This window comes from Etheostoma cragini, chromosome 14 (genome assembly GCF_013103735.1).
Source record: "Etheostoma cragini isolate CJK2018 chromosome 14, CSU_Ecrag_1.0, whole genome shotgun sequence".
In the NCBI taxonomy this organism is placed as follows: Eukaryota; Metazoa; Chordata; class Actinopteri; order Perciformes; family Percidae; genus Etheostoma; species Etheostoma cragini.
In genome coordinates, this window is record NC_048420.1 from 5,266,803 (window position 1) to 5,278,816 (window position 12,014).

Sequence of the window (12,014 nt, forward strand, 5' to 3'; positions counted from 1 at the left end):
TGCATTGTGGGAGAAAAGCAAACCACTGTAAAATATGACCTACTTTTTCGTGTTATTTTATGTTATGTGATACTTTTCAATATCATATACGGTGGATAACAGTTTGAATATTTATTACCAACAATCAATAAGTGCAAATTCGTTGGAAAATTAAACCTGCAACATGGGCTTTAAGAGTCTTGAACAGTAGTTGTCAAACTCCAGGATTTTTGATATGATCAACACTAAACCACAGATCTGCCACAAAGATGGGTTTTTGTATGACCAGAAATTGGGTCTTGTCTCAGAAGTGACAAATATGGATTACATCACAGAAAAGACAAGAGATTTTTTGGGGATTGATCGCAGACAACAAGCAGTCGGTGTAAAGTGGCTGATTCTCATTGTTAACAAGTACATCCGTGAACAGTCTCTGATAATTACTAATGCAAATGAGACCATGCCTAGACAGTATATTTTATTGTTTTGAATATCACCTTTACGATACTCTGGGTTGGAATGGAGATCTTTTGGCATTTGAAGTTTCTGTACCTAATCTTGCACAAGCAACAGAGTTCCAAGATGCTGAAAAGCTAGTTGATTAAACATCATATTATGCAGTCACTTTAAAAAACAATTTGTATGTTGTGACAAAATATAACCTTGATGATGTAATTGAACTTAAAACTGGAAATTAATAACATACTGTAAGTTTTGGAAGGTGTGTGTGGTAAACTACTGATGAAATAGTTTGCTATTGCTTTTTAATAACTGTAAATGAATGTGTTGTTGACACAACAGCAGTATTTTGGAATAAATACAATATTGACTTAGTGTTATTTTAGCAGTTGTTACTGTTCTTGAAACCAGTCTCTAACAGCTTTAACAATCTTAAAATATCTCAAATGCTGTCTAACAATCATTCTGCTTGATGTACATCAAACATAACTAACTTTAAGATATACTAACTAAGTAAGAAAAGAAAGGAAACATATTCCTAAAATAGGCTAAATTGTCTTTGCAATCTGTTCTTGCCTGGTACATTATTCTTAAAATAAGATAAATAAGACTTTTTGGCTAGATATAAGATTGTATGACTTGGTTAGAATAGGAGTTTTTGCAGTGCATAGTTCTCAAAAAAACACAACACAGTTCTTTGGTCCCCCTGTCCTGGGGGTTGTCAACATGAATGTTAAAATCACCCACAATGATTACAAAATCAGAGTTAATGCAGATTATAGACAGCAGTTCAGTGAAGTCATCAATGAAAGTTGCACAATATTTAGGTGGCCTGTAGATATTTAGAAATATCGCTTGAAGGGAAGACCTTTAGTGAAGAGCCACATATTCAAAAGAAGCAAAATTTCCATAACATATTTGCGTACAGTCAAATGAGTCCTTAAACAAAATGGCGACACCACCTCCTTTCTTATTCACTCTATTCTCGCTCATAAAAATGAAGTTAGGGGGAGCAGACTCGATGAGAACAGCATTGCTGTTATTATGGTCTAACCAGGTTTCAGTTAAAAACATAAAATCTAGATTGTGATTAATAATAAAATCATTAATTAAAAATGATCTTCCTGCCAAAGACCTGACGTTTTGTAAGCCTAGTGTTAGTGTGTTTTCATTTTTTGGGACAGGCTGTGGTTGACGGGGAATGGATGCCAAATTTGCTAAGTTTGCAGTTAAGTGCTTGTTCGCAATTCTTTTTCTATTACCTATCACAACATAAATTGAGGAAGAATTGAAAACACAGGGCCCGGGCTTGTCTTGGAAAGAGTCATGAGTGTCACTAGGTCTGCAGCCTGAACCCGGCACATATCAGTTAATGCTTGCTGGATTTTGCACATAAGTGTCCTTGTCAGTCTGGGGGGAGGGAGTTTGGTGACATCCTGGCAGAGGTGCCTGGCGTTTTACTTTTGCCCGGGGTTGAACGATGGGGGAAGGAAGGGTTGACTCCCATGGTCAGATCTGTGCACAGGTGGGGGCTGTTGTGAATCACTGCCGCACTTTGTTGTGTCTTCCTCTTGTTTTGTGTCCTTGGCAGAGGGAGCAGATATGTAGTGCAGAAAGTAGAGTACATTAGAGATGAACAGCTTTACTCCTGGCTTGTTAAGGAAAAGTCCATCTGCTTTAAAAAGATGTCTGCGATTCCAAAAAATGTTAAAATTGTCAATGAACTGCATAAATAGGACGGTACATTCAGTCGAAAGCCATTTGTTTAGTGCCAACAGTTGGCTGAATCTCTCAGCTCCTCCACCACAACAACTTTAAACAGAACAGTGTTTAACAAATGATGGCAGAATGTTCAAGTAGCTTGTGTTCAAATATGTGCATTACTGTGCATGTGTGAGCCACTATTGAAAGTGGGGGCCTTCTCATTGACATTTCTTATGTTGAGTACCACTTGTACAGGTCATGATCTACATTGTAATCAAGTCTTTTGACATGTGGTGGCAGGCAAGACAGATGGGCTGAATGAATTCATTTTAGATTGACAAGAGGTGAGGAACGGCCTTGTAGAACTTCCTCCACTCAAAGTAACGCATGTACGCTGCGTCCGTCATAAACAGCAGAAAGTCAGCCAGAGACTTTGCGTCAAGGAAATCATTTATGTGAATAAAGGCGTCGGAGGGAAGGAACTCCTCGTAGTTTTCTCTTGGCGGACCCATTACTGCAGGCACTGCCCCGCCACGAGGGGCCCGTTGACCTTCTCTGTGATGTATTCTCTGTGGACCGAGTTCTCAAATGAGAGGTAAAACTTACAGCTGCCAATGGTTGAGTAATACTCCTCATAAGTCAAAGGTTTCCCCGTATAGGCTGTACCAAAGAGGTTAATCTTAATGTGTTTGGACAGTTCCTTGTAATATATTTCTCTCACAGGTGTTCCCGTGGCTGGGTCATCGTTACTGACAATCCAGCACACTACTTTGTCTTTTTTTGGGCAGAACAAAGTCCTCTTTCATTTCTGTCTTCCTGATTGTAAGCTCGTTCCTTGCTGAAATGTCAGCATCTCTTCTGTAGCTCAGTGTTAAGTTGAACAGGTTTTTCACACCTGGTGTCCTACCTGTGTTTGTTGGGGATTCCACATGGTACCAAATCCACTTCTGAAAAGCTGGACGTGGCTCCTGCGGCATGTTTTTCAGATCACCGGCTATGTCTCTGTGGAAGAAAATGACTCCCTTTGCTTGGCTGTACATGCTTCTGTTATCCGTTAGAACACAGCTATCAATCTTGAAGTGGGTAAAGCAAGATTTGAAATCCAACTTCACTCCAAGAGGCCAGAACCACAGCAGGATTATGGGCTTTCCATCTGGAATCACATCTTCATAATTTTCTCCCATCGGCTAATGCAACAACGGAGCAGTCATGTTTTGTACCACTCCGGGCACTATTAGTATTGTAATTTACGAGATACACCTCTGGTTCCATTAGCGCCTGCACTAAGCCATTCAGCTAAAAGCGCTAACTCAACCAATGTTGGGTCAAGGGAAAAAAGTTTCTGGAGGGGTGCCTTACTCGCTGGAGCAAAGGACCTTAGGGTGAAATTACTAATTATTTTTCTTCATCTACTGTCTTGTGCGTCACGGAGACATGGTTTTGTGGATTAATATTGGACTTTGTGCTGCAGCTTGCAGGCTTCTAACTTTTTTTTGAAAGAACTATATAAAAAAATTGAATTTTTTGGACAACTTTCACTGTTTCCCGCAAATTCATTGCAACAAACATACAAAAGACATTGCAACTTTTATTGCAATTTTGTAAAATATTTACAGAAACACGTTTCAGTGAACTATTTTAGTAAAAAATTAGATTCTATTCAGAACAAGTCGCCATGACAGTCAGGCTTTGAATTTCTGGAGAAACGAGACCCACGTGACACAATCGTCCAATCAGCTGCCGTCTGCAGTCATCATCACTTCCGTGTGTTCTGAGACTCTTTTTCTTTGCCAACTCCAGGAGGTTTCTGCCAGACCTAAACAAGTTCTATCGCCAAATTGAAAGACAAAGGGACAGTCCTGTAACCTGAAACTACAGTGCATCACCTCCACCTCCCCCACCAATGTACTCTTTACTCCACTACATTCATCTGACAGCTTTAGTTACTAGTTACTTAAAAAAAAGTTTTAAAAAAGTTTATAAATAATAAGTTTTATTATAAATTAAACCAGCCAACAATATCACGGCCTACAAGTCTATCTGAAATGATTAGACCATTAAACACTAAGTTGGTTGACAGAACTGTTTGGATTTTCTTTCTAAAATGTGAGGATTTTTCTGCATTGCGTACTTTACTTTTAATACTTAAAGTATATTTTCCTGACTATACTTACAAGTTTTTAGTTAAGTAACATTTTCTATGCAAACTTATACTTGTTACAGAGTTTTTTTTACAATGTGGTAAGTTGGCCTACATTTACTTCAGTAAAGGATCTGAATACTTCTCCCACCACTGGGTAAATGTAGGGCTATAGAAGTACACAGTACGTCAGCAGTATACAGTTCCTGGTCTGAGCACATAGACATTCAACATATTTCTGTTAAAACAAAATTATTATCACTGAATAAAGAATTGTTTCTCACCTTTCCACAGAGTATAGGGGCAGGATGTCTCTTTTTGGCAGATCTGTAGACCAACCATGGCCCCAACAAGAGAAACCAGCAAGGTGGACACAACACCTACCATAGCTAGGTGCAGTGGTGGGCGGGCTCAGCCACGCTTTACATCCTATCCACCCATTCAAAAGTTAAGAACATGTGTTCATAGAATCAAATATTGTTGGGGAGTAGTAGTTAGTCACATAGTTGTCAGATTTATCTATTATATAATCAAGAATATAATAAAACTAAAGGGAGACTTGGCATACAGCCCGATCCGGTTGGGGAGAGTTCTAGCCTGACCAGGTTGGAGCTCTCTTTACCTTGTCTCTCTTGGTTTTGCTGTAATAATAGTTTTAGACAGCTGGGGACTTATTTTGATACACTAGTTAGGGCATAGAATTGAATATTGTTAGGGAGTAGTAGTTAGTCACATAGTTGTCAGATTTATCTATCATATAATAAAAATAAAGGGAGACTTGGCATACAGCCCGATCCGGTTGGGGAGAGTTCTAGCCCGACCGGGCTGGAGCTCTCTTTACCTTGTCTCTCTTGGTTTTGCTGTAATAATAGTTTTAGACAGCTGGGGACTTATTTTGATACACTGAGCTCCTCTCTCCTCTATCTTTCCATCTTTTCATTTATGTGCGACCATGTCCCAGAAATGCTTGTTACTAACCTAGCTCTGGGGAGTCATTCCCCGGAGTCCTTATGTTCTTTTTCCCCAGCATGTTCCCTTGGATCAGAGAGACTCCAAAATCAGGGTAGCAGCTGTTGCCTTGGTCCCACTCCATGTTCTGTGATGCCATGTTCAACTGCTACACTGCAGTGCCCTGCTACGTCCTGCTACGTCCTGCTACATCCTGCTGTGCCTTGTAATGCCGCACAGCGTCCTGCTATGCCATGAACTACTACAAAATTCTAACCCCAACCGGCCCGTCAGACACCACCTACCAAGAGCCTGGGTCTGACCGAGGTTTCTGCCTAAAATGAAGTTTTTCCTCGCCACTGTCGCACTGTTGCTTGCTCTGGAGGAAACTACTAGAACTGTTGGGTCCTTGTAAATTCTGCAGTGTGGTCTATCTGTATAGTGTCTTGAGATAACTCTTGTTATGAATTGATACTATAAATAAAATTGAATTGAATTGAATTATTCAGCCAATTGAAGAAAATGGCACAGAAACTGCCAGTACTGTTTCTGACTTTTTATTGGGTGGACAGCCTAAAACCCTCCTCCAAAGTCGGCCACAGCCCAACCCCCAACCTGCTCTTCTTGTTTGTTAAGGCACAAACAAGCAGAGCTGAAACCCACCTAGCCCTCCCTCTGTGAGGAATGCCGTTGACACAACGGATCAAATCAAGTCCAGCAAGATACAAAGCTACAGTGTCATGTATGATAGAGTGTAAAAAAAATAAAAAACAGTCTCACAAAAGTTTGTGAAATGTTCATGTAACGTAATCCATTGATTCAGACGTGTTTATCTCGTTTTTTTGTGATGGTCAGCACGTTTTTTAAACTAATGTTGTTAGTTTAAAGTGTTTTAATGGTAAGCATCTTTTGTGATCCCAGCACGATTCTTTCTGCTAGTTGGCATTCATGTCAGGGGGCCTTTAACGATAGAATCGACTCACTGTCAGTGGTTCAATCAGAGGTTTTCATCACCAGCAATAACGTTTTTTTTAGGGCTGGGCAAGTTAACGCGTTAACACATTAATTAATTAACGCAGACAATTTTTTTATTGCGCGTTAACGCAATTTTGATTATTTCTTTAATATTCTGCAGACTACGTTAGATGCAGCGTGTGGTTAAGTTTAGATAAACAAAGATACGCTAACAAATGCCATAGCGACATTGATAACTACAGACTGCAGGTCCTAGGGTTGTGGAGGACATTGGTCTGAGAATCACAACGATGACGGCGGGTATGAGATTCCCTCATGGGCGCTGCATTCACATGCTCTGACTGACATAGGCTGAGACATGCGCGGGACACTTTATTGAAGTTGCACAGCAGTGGAATGTGGCAAATAAAGTCACCGCGTTAGGACAGATAGTACGATTAGATACGAAATCTGATCGCTGCTGCGAGCCTCCTGCCTTCTGATCATGTCCCCTGCTTTGCGCACGGTCTCCAGCGTTCTGTCACAGTTCTGTTACAGCGCGTTGGACAGTGTCCCTCGGTGTCTCTGCTTAACAGCGCGTTTGACAGTGTCCTGCAAAGTGCAGAAATGTTGTGGGGCTCTAAACCCAGTCCAGCAAGGCTGCAGAGTTAGAGTAACAACAGAAGAACGTGGATTTAAGAAGGAGTCGCTTATGCAACACGTTCCAACCAGATGGAATTCATCTCTGGACATGATAAATAATACATTATGTTTAAGCTGAGATGTACACTAAATATTTTATTTAACTGCTATTTTCCAAACAAAATGCTGGTAAGTTTTTGCAGAACAAATGTTACGTGTCCACCAGCCACTGGAGCATGTAGAACGTATAGTTCCACCTTGTTTTTACATCTGTTATGAGCGTGTGCTGGGGGAGGTTCAACTGTGTTTGGAGCTCATGTAGTCTGCTGCTGGCTTTGCTTGAGCGATGAACTAGCCAAATATGCTCCTGGCTTTAGAGGGAAGGGATGTCACAACCCTGTCCTTCTCCAGTGCTTTGATCACCACCAAGTGAAGCGTATGGGACACGCAACGGATGTGCCCATATTCAGTCAAAGCTTTCACCATGTTCGCTGCATTATCTGAAACAACAAACCGTATTGTGACAGACTGACCAACAGACTCTTGCCACTCTCTCATCTTTTCCTTAAGACAGCACAGAATGTTGTTTGATGTGTGCTCAATGTCCAACATTTAGGAGCCCTGCTTTCCTCTGTACTGAAGCTTCCCCTACACGTTCACACCAGTGCCCAGTAGGACAGAGATATACATGTGCATTGTGATTGCTGGTCCAGAGATCTGCAGTGAGGTTGATAACACTTCCTTCAGCTGCCTTAAGTGACTGGACCATCTCCGCTCTCATTGCCTCATACAGCTCAGGCACTACAGTTCGACTGAAATAGTGCCTTGATGGGATCTTTTACTTGGGCTTTAAAAAGCCAACAAGTGTCTTGAAGCCTCTCCTCTCAGCCACAGAGAAAGGTCCAAGATCAGTGCAGATCATTTTACCAATCATCTCTGTAATTTGTTTTGACCGGGGATGGTTTGCTGAAAACATCTGCTTTGCTGCAAATGCAGTGAGTATTGGTGAAGAGGAAGATGAATTTGAGCCCTTAGCAGCACCCAGCTGAACACCAGTGACCCAAAAAGGGAGAGGAGGAGGAGTTGGCTGATACAGTGGGCAGATGGTTATGTAGAGATGTTGTGTTGTAATGTTTTGCATCTCTACCTCTACTTAGCTTGGCCTTGCAAAGCATGCAAATGGCTTTGGAGGGATCATTTTCAGAAACAGTGAAAAAGTTCCATACTGCAGAAGTCCTCTTGGCCTTTGGTGGAGGAGGACCTCCATCCCCAGATGTAATATCCCAGCTAACAATTTTTGGTTCCCAGAACATTCGGGGAACGTTCGTTTTTGGTTGCGGGAACATTCCCTGAAGGTTTATTTTGGTTGTAGTTTGGTTGTCTGTTGGTTAATTGGAAGGTTATCTTAACGTTCTGGGAATGTTCATTTTTGGTTACAGCAAACGTCCTCGGAACGTTCCCCTAACGTTCTCTAAAAGTTACAACCTTTAGAGAACGTTAGGCAAACGTTCCGAAAACATTACAGCCTTTAGCGAACGTTAGGGGAACTTTCCTTAACGTTGCAACCTTTAGAGTGTGTTAGGGGAACGTTCCCTTAACGTTTCAACCCTCAGCGAACGTTACGGAACGGTCTCTTAACGTTAGGGGAACGTTTGCTGTAACCATAAACGAACGTTCCCAGAGCGTTAAGAAAGGATCATATTCCCCTAACCTTTAAAAAAATAAAACTAACACCCATACCATTTGTGTGTATGTATGTGCTGTATATACACACGTACACACATACAAAAGTTATATTAGTAGGAATGAATGAACAGGCAAACTTGATGGCATTTCGAAACTTTAATATTCAAACAACTGAAAAAAATTCAAAAAAGATAAGGATATAGTGCAAGATGCATTAAGATGTGTTTGTAAATTGTGTGCAATAAGTCACTAAAAAATATATATATGTTAATAAAAAAATTAAAAAGGGGCTCCATGGTTTCACGGCTCAGTCCTTCTCAGCTGGTCTATAAAGAAATAAACAAAAGTTAGACATGTAATACTAAGAATGAACACATTGACAAAATAATTTTTTAGATGAACTTTATTATTAACATAATGCAGAAGAACTTCAATTTACCGTCTGTGTGGGGCAAACTTCAGAACTTGCCCAATTAAATCCTCCGCTTCTGCAGCAGTCAGCGCAGGGAAGTTTTTCCAACAGGCCACTAAAGTAGAAGTCAAAATGAAGCAAAGTTAGAAGTCAAATTAAAACCTTTTGTCAGCTAAGCTAACCATAATACTAATGTGAACAATAAAATAGCACCTGCCTGTTCTGGAAGGCTTTCTTTGTCTTTCTTCCCCGCAAGCTGTGCTGTCTCAGCACATCATTCGTTGCATCTTGCCGCAGCATGCGGCGGTTGTCATCACCTCCAGTACAACCACCGAGGGGTGACAGGAAAAGTTGCTGTAAAACATATAGTAACACATACAGTGTAGAGCTTGTACAATCTCATTTTGTAAGAGAAGTCAGTTCAGTTAAGATATTAGATTTTATGTAATTATATAGTGTTTGTCTTAGGGCAGGACTATGGCCACTTCATTTCCATATTGTTCCTCCTCTCCATTACATACATACATACATACATACATACACACGTGAGCAACTTGAGTCTTACCTCTCATTTTGATCTCCATGTCTGAGCCACCTCCCTCTGTGGGATGACTTACCTCCCTCTGTGTGAGTTCTTCTGTTTAAAACAACAAAAACGTTATGTTACTCTAGTGATCCTTGCCATTAAATTGTACTTCATTGCAACTGTACCTTCAACTGGGTCCCAAGATGAAGTGGCAGTGCGTGGTACGGTCACTAAAGACTCATTCTGCTCTGGGCAACCAGCTGGTTTCCTGCATGGCGTTGATACATATAAAAATAAATTATATATGATTATTATATAAGATGAAGTTGATAGGTTGCCTGCACATGCCATTACAAAATATGAACCTATTCTTTATATTAGACAATTAGACCAAACATATACACTACGGTTCAAAAGTTTGGGGTCACTTACAAATTTCCATTTCACTCCATTATAGACAGAATACCAGCTGATCTGGGTGGGTGGCTGATCTTTAATGCAATATCTACACTCATCGGCCACTTTATTAGGTACCCCATGTTAGTAACGGGTTGGACCCCCTTTTGCCTTCAGAACTGCCTCAATTCTTCGTGGCATAGATTCAACAAGGTGCTGGAAGCATTCCTCAGGGAGTTTGGTCCATATTGACATGATAGCATCACACAGTTGCCGCAGATTTGTTGGCTGCACATCCATGATGCGAATCTCCCGTTCCACCACATCCAAAAGATGCTCTATTGGATTGAGATCTGGTGACTGTGGAGGCCATTTGAGTACAGCGAACTCATTGTCATGTTCAAGAAACCAGTCTGTGATGATACCAGCTTTATGACATGGCGCATTATCCTGCTGAAAGTAGCCATCAGAAGTTGGGTACATTATGGTCATAAAGGGATGGACATGGTCAGCAACAATACTCAGGTAGGCTGTGGCGTTGCAACGATGCTATATTGGTACCCGATGTGGTCTTCTGCTGCTGTAGCCCATCTGCCTCAAAGTTCAACGTACTGTGCGTTCAGAGATGCTCTTCTGCCCACCTTGGTTGTAACGGGTGGTTATTTGAGTCACTGTTGCCCTTCTATCAGCTCGAACCAGTCTGGCCATTCTCCTCTGACCTCTGGCATCAACAAGGCATTTCCGCCCACAGAACTGCCGCTCACTGGATGTTTTTTCTTTTTCGGACCATTCTCTGTAAACCCTAGAGATGGTTGTGCGTGAAAATCCCAGTAGATTTCCTCGCCACTGTCGCACTGTTGCTTGCTCTGGAGGAGACTACTAGAACTGTTGGGTCCTTGTAAATTCTGGAGTGTGGTCTATCTGTATAGTGTCTTGAGATAACTCTTGTTATGAATTGATACTATAAATAAAATTGAATTGAAAATTGAATTGAATTGAGATTAGCAGTTTCTGAAATACTCAGACCAACCCTTCTGGCACCAACAATCATGCCACGTTCAAAGTCACTCAAATAACCTTTCTTCCCCATACTGATCTGCAGGAGATTCTCTTGACCATGTCTACATGCCTAAATGCACTGAGTTGCCGCCATGTGATTGGCTGCTTAGAAATTAAGTGTTAACGAACAGTTGGACAGGTGTACCTAATAAAGTGGCCGGTGAGCGTACATTTCCCATTATCAGCAACCATTCATCCAATGTTCCAAAAGCACATTTTGTTTACTAATCTGATATTATTTTTAAAAACTAACTAAGAAAACATTAAACAACCCTTTTGCAATTATATAAGCACATAATGTAATCTGGAAACTGCTGCCCTGGTTAAAAAAAACAAGGCAACTGATCTCAGCTGGGATTCTGTCTGTAATGGAGTCCAATGGAAATTTGTGAGTGACCCCAAACTTTTGACCGGTAGTGTATATATATATAAAACCTTTATATAAAAAAAAAACCTCTGTGGGGGAAAGGTGGGTGCTACTGCCACTGTTTTCATTGTCACTGATTTGACCCTCACTGTCCCGCAAGGTTAAGCAAACTCTATCTGGTGGTGTAGTGTCAGCTGAAGCACTCTCTGTATCACTCATTATTCTGTATCATTGATCATGGGGGGGGGGGGGTGGAACATGTTTGTGTGTATCTCAATTTGTAATATTATTTATTTATACCACAACTCCCTTTTATGTTTTTTTTTATAAAATACAGCAAGAATGTTTCAGACAGTCAAAAAATACTGGTTACAGCCAGCAGTCAGTTAAAAAAAATAAATAAATAAAAATAAAAAACTCCAGCGTAACGCGAGTTGCAGTCTACCAAGCATTGAGTCTGAACAAACCCCAAGTTTAGCAGAAATCTTCTGGTTACTAAGTAAGTAATAGTTTGAACCGAAGTAAAAAAACAAAACTGAAGCTGAAGAAATCCTAAATGTTACCGGAAAAGACCCGCGACCTGAGTGACTGAGTGAGAAAGCTGTTCACTGCTCCGTGATAAGAGTGTTTGAGTGAGAGTGAGCAGCAGAGCGGCACACAGCAACATAGACATAATATAAGTAGACGCCGCATCGACCACTACTGCCTACTGGCGCTGACGAGATTTGGGGCCGCCATCTTG

The 12,014-nt window shown here is 40.9% G+C and overlaps 1 protein-coding gene and 1 pseudogene across 2 annotated transcripts in view; both read right to left on the minus strand.

Annotated features, from left to right (window-relative positions):
• Nucleotides 1-12,014, minus strand: part of LOC117956388 (4-galactosyl-N-acetylglucosaminide 3-alpha-L-fucosyltransferase 9-like) — an 85,736-nt gene that overhangs the window by 61,982 nt on the left and 11,740 nt on the right. Inside the window, exons 2-3 of one of the 2 annotated variants that reach the window (XM_034891433.1) lie at nucleotides 4,567-4,581; nucleotides 3,859-3,969 (exon numbers count right to left, since the gene is read on the minus strand). The gene's annotated coding sequence lies outside the window, so the exon portion shown is untranslated. The remainder of the gene's footprint in view (nucleotides 1-3,858; nucleotides 3,970-4,566; nucleotides 4,582-12,014) is intronic. The other variant, XM_034891432.1, reaches the window with a different exon arrangement.
• On the minus strand, nucleotides 2,472-3,326 carry LOC117957160 (annotated as a pseudogene).